This window comes from Diceros bicornis, chromosome 12 (genome assembly GCF_020826845.1).
Source record: "Diceros bicornis minor isolate mBicDic1 chromosome 12, mDicBic1.mat.cur, whole genome shotgun sequence".
Lineage (NCBI taxonomy): Eukaryota > Metazoa > Chordata > Mammalia > Perissodactyla > Rhinocerotidae > Diceros > Diceros bicornis.
Window position 1 is genome coordinate 61,476,743 of NC_080751.1, and position 18,078 is coordinate 61,494,820.

The 18,078-nt window shown below is 39.7% G+C and overlaps 1 protein-coding gene across 5 annotated transcripts in view; it reads left to right on the forward strand.

The window, feature by feature from the left end:
- The first annotated feature begins 1,762 nt into the window (after positions 1-1,762).
- Positions 1,763-18,078, forward strand: part of PUM2 (pumilio RNA binding family member 2) — a 93,844-nt gene continuing 77,528 nt past the window's right edge. For 4 of the 5 annotated variants that reach the window (XM_058551735.1, XM_058551738.1, XM_058551739.1 and 1 more), the window contains exon 1: positions 1,896-2,001. The gene's annotated coding sequence lies outside the window, so the exon portion shown is untranslated. Of the gene's footprint in view, positions 1,785-1,895; positions 2,002-18,078 lie in introns of those variants that run through there. The other variant, XM_058551737.1, reaches the window with a different exon arrangement.

An 18,078-nucleotide genomic window follows, 5' to 3' on the forward strand; every position in this document is an offset into this window, starting at 1 on the left:
CTCTGCTGGGTCCACCTATTTTCACCTGGACTAAGCAACTGTCTACAAAGACTCTTCTGCTATTATCAGCCCAATGGAGGGGGAAGGAGAAGGCAGGCAAAATATGTACATCCCAATGTCTCTCATACTTAACTTCATCATGGGATATTTCTTAAAGGAACATCTATTAGCATTGAAGAGAACACACTTGGGAAATGCAGTTGTGGGTAACAGGAAGCAATGAAATAGCTGAAGGAGAAGCATGAGTGCCAGGAATCAGGTTTTCACTTTAGATGGCAGTGAGCAGAACTGACTGGAGGGAGGGAGACTGAACACAGGAAGGCTAATCAAGAGCCTGCTACAGAAATCCAGACCTGGAAAGCAAGCCTAGTATTAATGAGGATGCAGGGGAAAAGACTATCACCAGAAATATTTAGGAAGTAAAACTCTACAAGGCTTAGCAAGTTACCTACATGAAGAGAGTGGTATAAGATGAGGAGACAAGGATGGTTCAAAGGATTCATTTGGGGTAACTGAATAGGTGGTGGCACCACCAACTGTTGAGATAATGCAAGAGTTGGAGGTGGGGGACGAGTGTGAATTCAATCTTGAACATGTTTGGCGCCAGGAAGAATATTCAAGTGCAAATATCTAGAAGCCTGAAATTTGGGCCAGAGGTAAATGCTTGAGATGGAATTCAATGTCATAGGCTTTTTGCTAAGAATTCAACACATGAAAACACCGAACTATGGCCCAGCCACTGGGCGACAGCGCGGGCAAAACACACACGGTCCCTGCAGGTCCTTGTGGAGCTTAGAGTCGCCCAGGAAGATAAGCAAACTACAGGAACTCTGTTTCCGAAGCACAGAATGTCAGGAGAGCCAGGAGTCGTGCAAACCATGAACCAGTCGGACACAGCGCCAGTGCCCTACCACATTACAGCCGTGTGACAAGGAGAGGCCACGAGTTGGGTTTCAAGCCTGGAATCACCACTACCAAAGCCGGGGAGCCCGGACGGCAGCGCGGGTCTGGAGCCTCTAGCTGCGGAGGGGAGTGCGCCTGGCGAAGGCGGGCTGCGGGTGCTGAAAATCAGCCACGAGCGGGAGTCACCGGCCCAGCAGGGGGACGACCTGAGTTTCCTTTCTGTTTACCCCGGCCAAGCGTTGCGGGCCGGCAATTTGCCTTGCTGGCTCCACATGCCCAGAGGGCAACGAGTAGGAGAACGACAGTCCACTTAAGGGGTTCATTTTTCCAACCCAAATGCGTGTCCAGCGTCTTGCTGCAGGGAGAGGCTAACGGTGAAACCTAAAGGCCTTGATTACTGTCCGGTTCCCATGGATTCCAGCACCCAGGAAGCGAACTGCGAGGAGTCCCTCGCGGCGGGGGCGCTAACACCCGCACAGGCAGTGGGGGTAGCAGAACAATGAGCTCCGGGGAGGAAGCGGAGGGTAAGCGAATTCAGAAGTCGAAGCCCCACGCAGGAAGACAGAGGCGAACGCAGCATTCGGAACCACAACTCCAGCGCCGCCCCACCCCGGCGCCACCGAGCCCCAAACCAGCCGCGAGCCCGCAAGGTAAGGGCGGGGGACCGCACGCCGAAAGGACGGCCGAAGCGCGCGAGCGCAGAGTGCGTGCGCACGCGCAGAGCGCCCACCGGCTCGCGCCCGGAGCGCGGGAGAAGCGTCGGAAGCCACAGAGGGGAGCGGCACCGCGGTGAGTGCTACCCCTCCCCTTTCTCCCGGAGTGCCTTGCGCGCGCCCGGTGGGCGGGGGGGGAGGGGAGGCGGCGGTGGCAGCCATGTTGTTGTGAGTGTCTGTGTCTCACCCTCGGTACTTCGGTGGTTCGGAGGAGGAGGAGGAGGGGGAGGAGAAGGAGGAGGTGGGGTGGGGGGGAGGGAGGTAGGTGGAGAAAGAAGATATTGCCGCCACCGAAGGCGGAGAAGGGGAGGACGGCCAAGAGCGACGCCGGCGTGTGCCCAACGGTCGGTGTCCCCGGCTGAGGCAGCGCGGCCGCAGCAGCCCCGTAAGTCCCTCGGCGCTTGCTCCTTCTCCCCGCGCTCTGGCGCCGCAGGGGCTGGCTCCCCGGGCTTTGTGTTGCGGCCTTGGCGGGAGCAGCCTGCCGGCGGGAGGGCGGACGGGGCCTGCGGGCTGCCCGGGACGGCTGCGGCCTGGGGCCCGCTCGCACAATGCAGGGGGAGGGGTGCCGGAAGGGGGTGTGCGCCCGGCGCGGGGCGGGGGGGCTCGCTCTCCCGCTTCCTTCCCTCCCCCACGCCACAGCCTCGCGGCGCTGGGGCCCACCCGGCGCTTCCTCGGTTCCGGTTTGGGTTAGAGACCGAGCTGTCCGTCCGCCCAGCGCTTGGGTTCGGAGAGGAGAGAGACCGGGTGGCTCCCGAGCAGCGTGCGCGTTGGAAGTGGGCGAGGAGGAAGGAGTGGGTTTATGAAAACAAGTGTGGGAATCTCTAGGGCTCGAGTGTGTCCAGGGGAAGCTTGCGGTAGACAGGTGTGGGTATGAAAGGAACAGCGACTTGGGTTCGACTTGTTAGGTGCCATTAGTAAGGAATGTTGGGTTTTTGTTATTGGAACAGATTTCAATACTATGAAAAATATGTAAATTAAAACCAAAGAAAAGATTAGAGGCTTCAAACATTTTAGAAATAGTTTTGTATCTGAATTGGGCCAAAGTTTGGGAAAATAAATTGTTTCAAGTTTTACGCCCAAACGTGTGTAAAAGTTAGTGCTGCTTCTGAGAACATAGCTAGGGAGAGCGCACTTCTCTTAGCTTTTCATTCTAACGTATTTAAACATTTGAGGGGGGAGTATTGCGGATATATTAGGTATAAGACAGTCATGTCGGTTAAAATCAGGACTTAGTACTTTGTGAGATTTTAACTTAAGAAAACTGGTGACAGATTTTTTTGGTAAAGGTTTTTAGGGAAAGCTTTATTAGGAAAATGCTTTTAAACGCTTAAGAGAAATGTAATACCTGTAAAGGTATTGTATATCCAGAAAACAAGTTTAATAAAGGGTGTTACCTAGGTATTTTAAAAGCTTGTTTACTGCTTAGATTCGTGTTTAGTAGGTGAGTCTTCACCATGTGACCTGGAGTATTGGAGGATGATTTAAGGAATTCTGGCTAGGAATCCTGTTAAAAATACAAAGATAAATATTTTTAATTGGCTACGTTTCTGTTCTTAGGCTTTTAATGTCCTGCTTTTTAAAAATGATTTGCTTCATCTGCACAGTCATCATAAATAGCTGACATTTCCCTTATTGCAAGAATGTCTTTAAAAGTCCAATTTTTGGTGAAATTATTTAGAATTGTCTTTTGGTGTCCTTGAGGGCAGGTTTTTGTATGCAGAAAAGGTTTACACTTATTTAAAAAATTAGTTATATTTCAGAATCTTGGTTCTGAAGCTTTTAAGTTCAGGTTTTTTTAAGTTCATTTTTCTTATTTGCGCAAGTCTAGCTGTTTTATCTTTGAGTTAGATTTGCTATTAACATCTTCAAACAATTTAAACTGTTAATTTTAATACATGGTTTTCTTAATTTGTCTGAGTCCAAAGTTCTCTTAGTTGTTTTCAGTATTTAGTAAGATTTCAACTTTTTTTAAGAAGTCAGAATTAATTACTACCATATTTAAATTGGTCTTACAAGGTTGTCACTGTAATAGGCCTGTTTTTCTTAGGCATTACGAGTATGTAAGCCAAATAATGCAGTCTTAACACAGATAACTAATATTAGGATTTTGTTTCTCTAAAATTTTCTGTACTAGTTTATAAATCTTTCTGGTGTTCAAAGATAATTTGTCTTCCTGTGTAGGTACTTATCCAGTAGTAGTTGTGATCAGAGATTTGGGCGAGGTGTGCCATCCAAAGCCAATCTTCTCAGTGATCAGACTATCTCCTTTTTATAGACACTGACAGGCTCTTCATAATTTTTGAGTGGAGGTTGGTTCCTGTCTCCTGGACTCAAGTTCTGCATACTTCCTAATTCAATGACGTTTGAACTTGATGGGTGTCTAAGATAGAAAAATATTTCATATTTTTTCATGTTCTTAAGACTTAGGGATATTTTAAATATCTGAATGTCTGCATCTCAACTGGCTTTGTCTGGTTTGCATTCACAGTTTGAGACCACTTTACTGAAAGGTGTGATTAAGATAAAAATTGTACTTAAAACTAAGTAAATTGATTTGTGATGTAATAGATTTCTTGCTGTTTTTAAGAAGGCATAAAAATAGTCTGACTTGCTCCTATTGTCCCACCTCCTCCCTTTGATGGATTTCTAAGAAGGAACTGATCAAGTACTGTTCATCCCTTTTTCACTCTGGGAGTCTGCTCCCTGTGGAAAGCACTTTGTTCTGCTTCTTCATGAAGCCACTAGGGAGCGACTCTGCCCCTTTCTGGAGGAGGACCATGATTGTCCAGTGCTACCTGTGACTGGGTTAAGATAATTATGGGGTGTGGTGTTAGGAAGCCCACTTGGCCTACGTCTGAATTATGCTTTCCAGTGTAGCTTTATCAGTAATAAAGGAGGTATTTGGATTGCCATCAGTGTAACTCCTGTCTCTCTCACTTCTGAATTCTGATGTGGTAGAAAAAGTTTTCCTCAAACTCTGTCATTTAGAAGCTAATATTTTAATAGTGATTTTTATGTTTAAAAATGTATAGAGGGCCGGCCCCGTGGCTTGGCGGTTGGGTGCGTGCGCTCCGCTGCTGGGGGCCCGGGTTCGGATCCCGGGCGTGCACCGAGGCATCGCTTCTCCGGCCATGCTGAGGCCGAATCCCACATACAGCAACTAGAAGATGTGCAGCTATGACATACAACTATCTACTGGGGCTTTGGGGGGAAAAAAATAAATAAATAAAATCTTTAAAAAAAAAAAATAGAGAGAGAGAGGGGCCGGCCCGGTGGCGCAAGCGGTTAAGTGCGCGCGCTCCGCTGCGGCAGCCCGGGGTTCGCTGGTTCGGATCCCGGGCGCGCACCGACGCACTGCTTGGTAAGCCATGCTGTGGCGGCGTCCCATATAAAGTGGAGGAAGATGGGCACCGATGTTAGCCCAGGGCCGTCTTCCTCAGCAAAAAAAAAAAAGGAGGATTGGCGGATGTTAGCTCAGGGCTGATCTCCTCACCAAAAAAAAAATATATATATATATAGAGAGAGAGAGAAAATATTTTTCATTTAAAATTTATTGCTTTTGGGGGCTGGCCCCGTGGTGTAGCGGTTAAGTGCTCGCGCTCCGCTGCTGGTGGCCCGGTTCGGATCCCGGACACGCACCGATGCACCGCTTGTCAGGCCATGCCATGGTGATGTCACATATAAAGTGGAGGAAGATGGGCACAGATGTTAGCTCAGGGCTGGTCTTCCTCAGCAAAAAGAGGAGGATTGGCATGGATGTGAGCTCAGGGCTGATCTTCCCCACAAAAAAAAAAATAGATAAAATTTTATTGCTTTTGTAGTGGAAAAAGTGAATTTACAGAGAAATATTATTTTCAGGCTTTTGCAGTGAAACACTGTATAGAATTATTACATAAGTAGATGCATGATAAATGCTTTTTCTCTGTTTCAAGTAGCAGTATTTTTACAGACATAAGGTTAATGTATTTTTTTCCTTAGTGACTTTTTCTTCCAATAACTCGAAAGCTCCGACTTATTTATAAGTGAAAAATTAAGATGTGGTTAAACACAAGTGTCATCTTCCAGAGAATCATTTTAATTCTTAATGAAATTATGGAAATTTCTGTCTTTCGTTGACCTTTGTTTTAAATGAAGGTTTCATTTGACCCTTGCCTGGCTCTTTTTTATATTTTTCTAAAGTGCTTTAAAGAAATAAAAAGGATTGATTGTTCAAGCATGTTGGCAAAAGGATAGTTTCTTTAGTATATTCCACCTCTACAAATTTAACTACTGTAATCCTGTCCATTTTCAGTTTACATATCACAGATTTTCATGTAACTTCTTGTTCTCTTACTATTTTCTTATGGAGAGATAAAAGAGTTTAGAGTTGAGTACTGGAAAACATCCAAATGTGTACACCTTATGTGCATATCACAGGATTTCACTGTATCTGCCAAGTGCAGAAAAGAGGAAGAAGTGTGAAAGGAGAAGGGAGAAGGGGTGGTTGGAGTGTCAGAAAACTTTGCAAATGGGACAGAAAAAAGGGACAGTCATTATCACCTACCTAGAGTGAAATGTATATTTAGACCATAAAAACCTCCAAAAATCTACTTCCTAGAAGGGATTGGTGAAATTGGCTATTAAATGACACTACAAAACCATCTATTCAACATGTGCCTGGGAGAATAAAATCTGCAGCTGACTACTAAAGTACATAAAAAATGGTGTGGAGGGGAAGGGAAGGCTTTTTTACATTATTTTTAGCCCAGGAAAAAAAAAAACAGTAAGTATGTAGAGAACCTAGTTTGAGGATAGATCTTTGTGATTTCTATTGTGGACATCCTATGTCAAGGGTATTAAGTTCTAGATCTCAAAGTGGTGATCTCTGATTTTAGGCACTGTTTCTGCAAGACTTGTTAGGGATCAGTGGGAGGTAGTCTTAACTGACTGTATAGGATGCAACTGGTTTTATTCATTCAGACGTTAAAGAAGGTAAAAGAGAGGTAAAGGCTGGCTGACCCTAAGTATAGGCCTTTGCTAGGCAGTCAAATGAGCCAAATTGTAGGTAGAGAAAAATATGGACTCTATTTATATTATATGATTTTGTTAAATACAAGAAAGAATTATATACAGATAGAGGAGCTACTTGCGTCTTCCATTTTGGTGACCAGGTCATTTATTAATATCTACATAGTATTTTATTAGCACTTTTAGCATGGTTAAATGCAAAACATTGTTTTCTAGGGTAAAACTCAGATCTTTAAACTGATTCAGCATAAACAGAATTAAGATTTGAAGTTTAGAGAGGATGATAGCTCCAGGTTTTGCCTACAGATGTTTTCTTGGATCACCTTGCAGTTGAAGTGTAATTGATTGCTTTTCATCCAAAGGAAAGTTTTAGGTGCCTTTATTTACTCTCTGAATTGTGTGGCTCCTACAGTGCCAAAAGTAGGAGTACTCTAGGATTTGCCAAAGATAAATTGTTTGCTAATTTTTATTTTAAGTCTGGTTGAGAAAATATTCATAGAGTATTACTTGAAGAACATTGAGTCCGTTTGTTACTCTGGATATTCTAAGTTGTAACCTTTAATCAAGCTAGCGTATTAGAAACTTGTCCACATTTTTTGAGGTTTGCAGGCCTGTTGTGTGCCAGACTGTCCTTAGATGTTGGTTGTACATGATTCTTGTTCTTAAGGAGTTTATAGTAAGGTGGAGAGGAAGATAATTAAACCTGTGATTATAGTGCAGTACGCTCGCTAAATGCGACGGAGGTGGTGTTACAACAGTGCTTTGGACTCACATAGGTAGAGGGGTCGGGAAAAGCTTTCCATGAGAGGTAGAGGTGAGTCTCAAAAGACTTAGAGAAGTTAATTTAGTCAAGAGATGAGTGAAATGGCATTCATCCAGAAAGATTAGAATGTGTAGCGACCCTGATAGGGGAGAATGGCAAAACTTAAAGTGGAGGTAGGGAGGAGAACTGAAAAGATGACTGGAGAGATAGGTAGGGGCCCATCAGATTTAAGGGCCTTATCTAATTTGGACAATCCTGGGGACCAGCCCCCGTGGTGGAGCAGTTAAGTGCGCGCGCTCCGCTGCTGGCGGCCCAGGTTCAGATCCCCGGCGTACACCGATGCACCTTGTGTCAGGCCATGCTGTGACTGCGTCCCACATACAGTGGAGGAAGATCGGCCGGATGTTAGCCCAGGGCCGATCTTCCTCACACACAAAAAATAATAATAATTTGGACAATCCTGAAAGACTTTGGAAATCCAAGATTATAATTTAGGAAGATTTGGACCACATTGTCCAGGAACCCTTACAGAATTACTATGGAATTGCTTTCCCTGATTGTTTTAGGAGTTAGGTACATGACTTTCCTTGAGGGACTGACTATAAAAATGAGATTGTGAAACCTTGGATCTGTTAGGAGAATGTCATTGAAGATATTTTATGTTACAACTCTGTGTCCTCCATACTACCTGATATAAGAAATTTCTTTTAAAGCTTAGTGCTAAGAAATAAGGTTGCCTCCAAGGAGTTGGTATGATTTCTTTCTATGGATAGTGAGAATTGTATGTTTTCCCTCCTTTATCTTTGTATCTTCTGAAGTTAAACTTCGAGTTTACTGTTTTTGTTATTCAATATTTGCTTTGTTATTTTCCTAAGATTAGTTTTTGTTTTATTGTGTATATTTCTTATGAGATATATAGAAGAGTGTGCCTTCTTCCAAAAATTTTTATTTAAATGAATATAGCGTAAATTTCATTTAAATTATACTGAAGAATATTTCTACCACAGACCCTTTTTTTGGTATACGACTTAATACTCCTGGAAACTAACATAGATTTGGTTTCTCTTTTCAGACACTGCAGTCTAGATGTTTGGTTATTTTGTTGTTTTCTAAGCAGCAACTTAGAATATTATTTTGTTTTTTGTTTATTTATTTTGGTGATGAAGATTCGCCCTGAGCTAACATCTGCCAGTCTTCCTCTATTTTTTTGTATGTGGGAGGCCACCACAGCATTGCTTGATGAGTGATGTGTAGGTCTGCCGAGGATCCAAACCTGCAAACCCCCGGCCGCCAGAGTGGAGCACGTGAACTTAACCACTATGCCACTGGGCCAGCCCTAGAATATTTTTTTAAACTTCAGTGTACTTAGGAAATTGGTTTGGTCATCTCACTTAAAGTTATTGGGAAACAAATGATCACCAATTCAAGGTTTCTTCTTGAATATTTGAGGAACTTTAAAAATCACAATTCAGGGACCGGCCCTGTGGCGTAGTGGTTAAGTGCTCGCGCTCTGCTGCTGGCAGCCCGGGTTTGGATCCCAGGTGCGCACCGATGCACCGCTTGTTGGGCCATGCCATGGCGGCGTCCCATATAAAGTGGAGGAAGATAGGCATGGATGTTAGCCCAGGGCCAGTCTTCCTCAGCACATAGAGGAGGATTGGTGTGGATGTTAGCTCAGGGCTGATCTTCCTCACAAAAAGAAAAATCACAATTCATATTCATCATCCAAAAGATTCCTTTTATTTAATTCAAAGACTTGTACAGCTCATATATTTTTTCTTAGACTATTCATAATAGTCATAATAAACTAAACATTTTAAAACTTTTAACTGTTATAAGTTATGGCTTTTCTTAGACAAAAGTTAAGAAAATTGAGCTATGTTATACAACTCATTCATTTTTCTTTGTTTTCTGGAAATGACTAGAAATACTGCTTCTCAAAATAATCTTTTGTGTTAACATATTTACAGAAAAAAGTTATAATACTGGGTTATAGTTAAGCAATTTTAATTGTAGGACTTCTCAGAGCCTTTACTATGCTAATGACACAGAGAATGAATTCCAGAATGACCAAGTGGTCAGCTTGCAAAAGAACAAGTGGGTGCTGGGGAGCAGCATATCTTAAATGTATTAGACAAGGAGCCTCTTATTTCAAAGAACTTTGTGAGTTGGTGATTAAGGAACATGCTTTGGAAAATTCTGGTCTAAAGAAAAAAATCCGTATAAAACTGCATTGAAGTCTGCTGTTTATTTTTTCCAGTTGTCTCAGACCATGCATTCAAATGGCTTCCTTTAATTCTCTGTTACAACCTAATTAACATTTCTTAAGTTATTTCTCCTTGGTGCTATATTGATTCTAATTGATAATGTGTAACAATTGAAAATTACTAGATAGCCATATGAGATAAGTCTTCAATTGTTGGACATTCAACCTAGTACTAATATGAACTGAAAATAACACAAGATCACTTGTACTCTCTTCTGTTAAAAAGCCTCTAAACTGTAATGCCTTTAAACTGTATTAATATAGGGCTTTTTCAGAAAAACTTTAGTTTGCTGACTTCAGCGAGCCTTACAACACAGAAATACAAAGATAAAGCCAGCAGCGCCTCCTCTCCTGCTAAAGTTAGATGTTTATTTTTTCATACTCAACACAAAGTCATATATATATTGCCCCTCTTCTTTTTTTTAAACAAAAATGGGATCATATATGATACACCTTAGGCAACTTGGTATTTTTATTTAATGTCATGGACATTTTACTGTATTACATATAACTGAATAAATAACTTGTAATATTTAGTGCACGGCTTTTTTTTTTTTTTTTTTTGGTGAAGATTGGCCCTGAGCTAACATCCGTGCCAGTCTTCCTCTGTTTTGTATGTGGGACGCTGCCACAGCGTGGGTTGACAAGTGGTGTGTAGGTCTGTGCCGGGGATCCAAACCCGAGAACCCTGGGCTGCTGAAGCGGAGCATGTGAACTTAACCACTATGCCGCTGAGCCGGTCCCAAGTGCATGTCTTTTTATTTTGCTAAACCATTTTTCTGTAGTTCTGTGTAGGTTGTTCATTTTCTCTTTTTGAACCTCTACAATCAATGTTGCAGTAACTATTGTTGTACAGTTCATTCTTTCATCTTGGTGCTTTTTATGTAAATTCCCAAAAGAGAAATTACTGGGTCAAAGAATTTTACATTGATTTTTAAACAGAAAAAAAAAATGTTCACTCATTATCGTGGGTCATTAATATTCTAGAAAGCACTGATATTTCAATTTCATATATAATCTCATTTAATCTTCACAATAGCCCTATGAAGGAGACATTGTTATTCTCATTTGCATATGGGGAAATAGGACCAGAGAGTTCAAGTAGTATGAGTTAATTCAATTAGTTGGAGACAAACATGGAGCTGTATTTTAGGTCTTTCGATTCTGGTTTCTGTTACACCATGATGAATGATACAAATTTTTTTAGTTAGAAAACTGTTTGTGGGTGTATTCCTTAGCCATAGGCGGTACGGTGATGTATGAGAGTCTCATTCCTGTCTGCATAGGGAAGCATTACCTGTAGAGCTTAAAAAAAATACTAATAAAAATCTATGCCTCTCTCCTTGCCCAGACTAATTCAGTTAAGTCTTGGATAGGTGGGATCTGAATAATTGTAGTTTTTAAATCTTCTACCTAGATTCTGATGCACTGTGAGGGTTTGAGAACCAGTGACCTAAAATCAGGGTACTTATATTCCTGAGGGGCACATGAAGAGTTTCCAAAATGTTAACACATTTTGTTTTCTAGTTATCAGTGAACAGATCCTCACTGTGCTAAGAAAGGCATACCTCTGATCCATCCCAAATCTTAATGTGTGGTGTGTTTTACCCCAGGTGGTTAAACCTTCAGGGCATCAAACTTAGAGTTAGCATCCTTTAGTGATCTTTCTTATTCACATTGCTGTTAGGAGTAAAATGTCATATATAACTGGAGTATTTTGGCTTTCATTGGGATTTTCGAAATTCAGATCAATGATAGTTTTGGGTGGTAGGAGTAATGGCAGTTGTTTTTAACCAGTTCACCTTTTCTTCCCTAACCTGTTGTCAAAGAATACTTAGAAAGCAAAGAACAATACTGTGAAATACTTTGAAAGCTAGAAATATGTAAATCACATTTGTCACAGAATACTGTCAAATATATTGTGGAGTTTAAATGTATGATTTTGGTTGCCTCCAATTTTTTACATTTTAAGGAATATATCAAAGAGTAGGGTAGAACTAACCTAGATGAAATGGTCACCAAACTAAGTTCTAACCACATAAGTTCAATTCCTTAAAATCAAGTGATGAGAGAATATTTAGATCTACAAATAGGATTTTGCTTTTTTAAAACCCAAAGTGTCATGAAGGTGTGGCTAGAGGTGTTTACTATAGTAGATATTGGGTATACCTGTAAATTCCTTTGGATTGCCTTAAAAACCCTTAGAAGTTTACAAATAAGACTAGAGTGAGAATATTTTTCTTTTAAAAGATGCTTGGTTTATTGAAAAGATGTTTTTGTTATGTTTCTTTATAATTCATGATACACAGCTTATACATAGGTGTATTTATGAAATATTTGAGTTCTACTATATATAAGGCCGTTGATTTCCAAGCTAACTTAACTATAATAAGAACTATATGAATAAATGTGTTCAGTGATTTTTAACATGTATTTTAAATATTTTCAAAAATATAAGTAACAAGTGGGAAATATTCAAGGAGTAAAGAACTATAAAATGTGAAATAAAAGTCATGCGTACCCTTTTGCCAAGTGTGACCACTTTTAACAGTCGTGTCGCTGTTGCTGATTGTCTTCCATGTATACGTATATATTTTGCTTGTTTCTTGTTTTTACAAAAACAGGATGATAGAAATAGACTGTATTCACCTTGTCTTTTCACTTAGTATCCTGGAATTTTTTCGATATATGCATAAGTACCTCTATCTCATGCTTTTTAATAGACTCATGGTTGATAATTTTATCTTTTCCTTCTTCCATAATACAGTATCCTTACTATCCTTCCTTTTAATCTCCTCCCTTGTAACTGTTAACATTTCATGGAACACTGGCATAACTAGAACAATTTGCAAAGTTATGTTACATGTTTTTTCTGTTCTAATTCTGATTTAGAGAAGTTTTAAATTAAATCTAATGGATAAGATGGTGTTACTAATATATTGAAAAATGCCAATTAAATGCCATGGGAATTAAGAAAAAGATTGCTTAGGGTACGTTTTATTGGAGTAAGTGGCATTTGAGCCAAACTTTGAGGGATTTGTAGGATTTGCACATGAAGAGATAAATAGTGAAGAGCTGTCAAGGGGACTGGAATGGTGTAAACAAAGGGAATGTTGAGGGAAAGAGCTTTTGGAGAGTTGAGTAATTAACATATGGGCTGAGTGATGGTTTATGCTTGGTTGGTATGGAAAAGAGCATGGAGCTTTTGGAGTCTTGATAGTATTGAATCCTTTGCTATTTTAGTAGCGTTGTCTATTAGGGTAGGGAAATTGGCCACAATTTCCTTATTTGTAAAGTAGGGATATAATACCTACTTTGCTGGATTTTAGTGAGAATTAGGTATAATATGTCTAATATGATCTCTGGCATAAAATGGATGCTCAATAAATTCTGTTGTTCTCTTTTGGGGCATGGTGTCTGATAAAAATTAGTCCAAAGAGGTTTGTGCTTATTTGGAAATCGGTTTTTAGAAAAAAATTTTCATACACTACTTGTCAAAAATATGATTGAGGAAGTAATAAGTGACATTAAATTTATAGAACAGCTTGGACCCTAAGTCAGTTAACCTTGTGGTGAGTAACCCCCCGTATAACCTGCAGTTTATATAAATGTTTTGTTTAAAAAAAGAAGGATTTGTCCAAGTCATACCTATCATGCGGGGCCCAGCTTAAATACTACCTGCTTCACATGGCCTTCTTTCATATTGTTATATGTATTTTATTAACTTGATTATGGAAATTTTCAAACAAAGAAGTAGAAAAGTACAGTGCACCCTCAGATATCTATCATCCATATTCAACGTTGTGTGAAATCTTGCTTATACTCATATTTTACTTTTTTTTTTCTTTGCTGAGGAAGATTCATTCTGAGCTAACATCTGTGGCCAGTCTTCCTCTATTTTGTACATGGGTCGCTGCAAAGCATGGCTGACAAGTGGTATAGGTCCGCACCTGGGAACTGAACCCAGGCCGCTGAAGCGGAACATGCCAAACTTAACCACTAGGCCACCGGGCCAGCCCCATATTTTACTTTTTAAAAGAATATTTCAGAGCAAATTCCAGACAACACGCCAGTTTAAATTCCTTTACTTGTGAGGACTTATTGAAAAATACAATCTTCTTGCTATTATCACAGCTAACAAAATTCCTTAATATCATCTAATACCCATTCTTTATTTGATTTCCCCAAAAAGTCTTTTTTATAGTTGGTTGGTTAGAATCAGGATTCAAGCAAGGTTTACCCAATGGATTTGACGTTTAAGCCTGTCTATATAATAGTCCTTCCTCTCTCCTCCTCTTTTAAAATTTCATGTCATAAATATGTTGGTAAAACTAGATAATTTTTCCTTTTTTCCATGTTCTGGATTGAATGATTATATTCTTGTTTTATCTATTGACTTCGTTATTCTCTCTCTCTCTCGTATTTCTGATAAACCAGTATTTAGATCTAGCACCTTTATTAGATTGAAGTTTAGTGTTATTATTTTTTTAAACCTTTAATGTCTATTCATTAAAGTCAAAGCTACTTGTTTCCTTTTTTTGCTGAGGAATACTAGCCCTAAGCTAACATCTGTTGCTAGTCCTCATCATTTTTTTGCTTAAGGAAGATTAACCGTAAGCTAACATCTGTGCCAGTCTTCCTCTACTTTATGTGTGGGTTGCTGCCATAGTGTGGCTGACGAGTGGTGTAGGTCCCCGCCCGGGATCTGAACCCCGGGCCACTGAAGTGGAATGTGCTGAACTTAACCACTATGCTGTGGGGCTGGGCCCTTTTTTTGTTTTTTTGAGGCAGTAATTCTTGGGTAGGTGGTGGTGCTGTTTCATATTACGTTACATCATAAGGCATATAATGCCTGCTTGTTCCACTTTTAGGATGATGGCTTTTTTTTTTTTTTTTTTTTGATGAGGAAGATGGCCTGAGCTAACATCTGTTGCCAATCTTCCTCTTAAGGATTTCCTTGAGGAAGATTGTCCCTGAGCTAACATCTGAGCCGGTCTTCCTCTATTTTGTGTATGGGACACCACCACAGCATGGCTTGATAAGCAGCACGTAGGTCCGTGCCTGGGCTCTGAACCCCGGGCTGTTGAAGTGGAGTGCGCGAACCCAACCACTACACCACTGGGCTGGCCGCAGAATAATGGCATTTTAAATCACAAAATAAGGTTAATTTAGAAATACTGCTTTTAGGGGGTTCATTTCATATCATATATCTTTGACATTTCACATATATCTTTGACTCATTAGGGCCACTTTGCACTAACAGTCTTCTAAAGCATGTCATCTTTATTTCCACTTAAGTTATTTTATGTGCTTCTCTCAGGTGATGCTTGATATCTAAAGGCATCAAAAATGAGCATTGGTTGAGGTTGTTTTAGGGTGTAGATCTTCTCTAAGCAGTATTTTGTTTTTCAAAATAAAGGAATTTCTCTAAACAGTATTTTATTTCTCAAATCGAGAGAAAGCCTTGTAATACAAGAAACTTTGTAAAGACTCAAATATATGGTGATTCTCCTTTGAGAGAATTTTAAGGAAAAAATATCTTGCCTTATATTTGCATATATCTAAGTATATATTTATCCTATTTTGCCTCCTTGAGAATGTGATCTCTGTGAGATTTACCATCAGAGAGCTAAAGCATTCTTGCATAGAAATATTTGGTAAATTTTTATTTAATGTCTAAATGCGGGTACTGGAATAAACTAATTTCTAATCGTAGTTAGATTTGAACTACGGTCTTTGATGATTTCTGGGAGTCTGTATATTCCTGACACTTTTTTTTGCCAAATTTCATTCAAATCATAAAACTTGGGGGCCAGCCCCATGGCTTAGTGGTTAAGTGCGTGTGCTCCGCTACTGGCGGCCCGAGTTCAGATCCCGGGTGCGCACCGACGTGCTGCTTGTCCTGCCATGCTGTGGCGGCGTCCCACATACAGCAACTAGAAGGATGTGCAACTAGGACATACAACGATCTACTGGGGCTTTGGGGAGAAAAAGGGGGAAAAGAAAAAAAAGGAGGAGGATTGGCAACAGATGTTAGCTCAGGGCGGGTCTTCCTCAGCAAAGAGGAGGATTGGCATAGATGTTAGCTCAGGGCTGATCTTCCTCACAAAAACAATACAAAACAAAACATAAAACTTGACTTTTTGTTAATATAGTTGAGTCAGTAATACTGTTCTTTATGCTAGTAAAACAAGTATATATTGTTCCCCCATGAAGTACATGGACAAACAAGTAGCAGATATCAAAAAATGTTGATGTGGATCTTGACTCAGTCACTAGCTAAGTGACTTGTCCAACACCACTAGAGAAGTGTATGGTTCAGTTCATGCTCCCAGAAAAAGAACGCATTACATGGTAGGTGTTGATGGTGATTAGTAGAAACTTCTAATGTTAAATCTTTGAAGGCTAATGGTCTACTCTAAATACTTAAACTTGGATTTAGGTTTCCTTTTTTCATATGGATAAGAAAAGGCATTGCTAAACAAATTTATTGTGGCAAATTTGCAAAAGTGATTTAAAAATGCTGAAGACATGAAGGTATTCTTAAGGACTTGAGCACCCATTTGTTTGCAATGGATACCACTAATGCTCAGTGACTATGTTCATTAAAAACAGTCCGAGGAGAATGACTACCAAGAATATTTTATATATAAGCAGCTTAAGTACTCTTTATGTGTTTTGACTTATATTTATATGAATCAATGAAGTTTTTATGTAATTTTCTTGTTATAATTGATGCACAAGGTAGCAACAGCTCTAGGTACTAGAGGACCAATTTGGAGAAGTAGTGCCAATGGGAAATGCACTCAGTCATTGTATGTTGATAAATGTCTGCAGCAGTACAAAAAGTCTGAGGAAGGGCCTTGTTCATTGTCTCTCTATTAAAACAAGCATCGTGTATCAATAAACAGTCACTATCCACGTATTAGTTGATTTCATATCTGAATTTACATTTCATAAAATAAAAATTTTATTTATTCAGTATATGTTGAGCATTTAGATGGCTAAAACACAGTTCCTAGCCCCTTTGATCCCAGAGTTTAATTTCTATGATAACCCTAAAATTCAACGAATTATAATACTATGAAAATGTGATTAATATCATACGGTGGTAGAAAGTGCTTTAATATCATTTATTGTAGCTCTAAATGGTTTTTCCCCCCAACTTATTTTTTATGGTAGCCATATGGTGAGGAATTGGATCAGATGTTGTCGGAGAAAAATTAGTACTATTAATGATATAAAAGTACTTATTAATGTATATTCTTGGTTCTTTACACAGACTATTTGTAAACCTTTTGGATTATGCGTTAGTAAATATGAAAACTCACAGAACTTAACCAAGTTGTTATTTGAGGTGCTTTATCTGTTTTTCTCACATAATTAGTATTAGTGCTGCCTACTGAAAAATAAACTAATACTGTTAAATTTTAGAATTCAGTAAGACACTCTTCTTTACTAGGAAACAAAGAATCATAACCTAAAAACTATGACTTTTTCATTCCAATTTACCTCAAGATTACACAGGGTCTTAGCTGTAGAAAAGTTTCTATTCTGTATCTTCTATTTTAGCAAATTCTAATTATTTATAAAAGGAAATAATACTGAGAAGTTTCATGGCTTAATAACAGACAAATTGAAGACAGACTTTACACCCCAAGCAGTACTGTGTACCATAACTCCTGGATACATGTTCTTCCAGTAAACATAGTCAATTCAATATTATAGAACTGGTTGCTAGATACTCTGTTGCTTGTTATAAGAAAAGATTGTTCTGTTTCTCCCTAAGATCTAACCATTCAGAGTAAAGTTGTTAAATTCATGTCCACATTCTTACTTTTCCCTTGCTATCAGATGATACCAACATCTGTAGCTGCATAGAACATAGCAGGTTGGCGTTTTGCAAAAATTTTGAAGCCCCACTTAGTGGCATATGTATGACCTCCACCCCTTCAACTTTATTATTGCTAATATGGAGGTTATTGCAGGAGAATTTAAACAGTGTTTATTTTCTTTCTAGTCCATTGTTTTGCCCACTTTCTTCTCCATTCTCTTCCTCATGATGGAAATAAATGGTAATACCCTAAACTGAAAAGCTAAGTTTGAGTCTTATTTTGTGGGTTTTGTTTTTTTGTTGTCTTTTTCCTATGACCTGTCCTAGTCATTTAAAGAAAATAACACAGTCACCTACATTTAAATGTAATCTGAAATCTCCATTCATTATAAGAAAAAAATTTGCGTGGGGATAGTATAAATGAAAAAGTTGAAAGCAAAGCCCTGAGGTGTACCTTTTGGTTTGCTCATATTTGAGAGTGGATTATCTACATTTGATTTTTTCTGGAGCAGTCGAGAGAGTAAATGCATTAGAGCAGAGGTGGGCAAACTGTGGCCTGCAGACCAGATCTGGCCCACTACCTGTTTTTGTT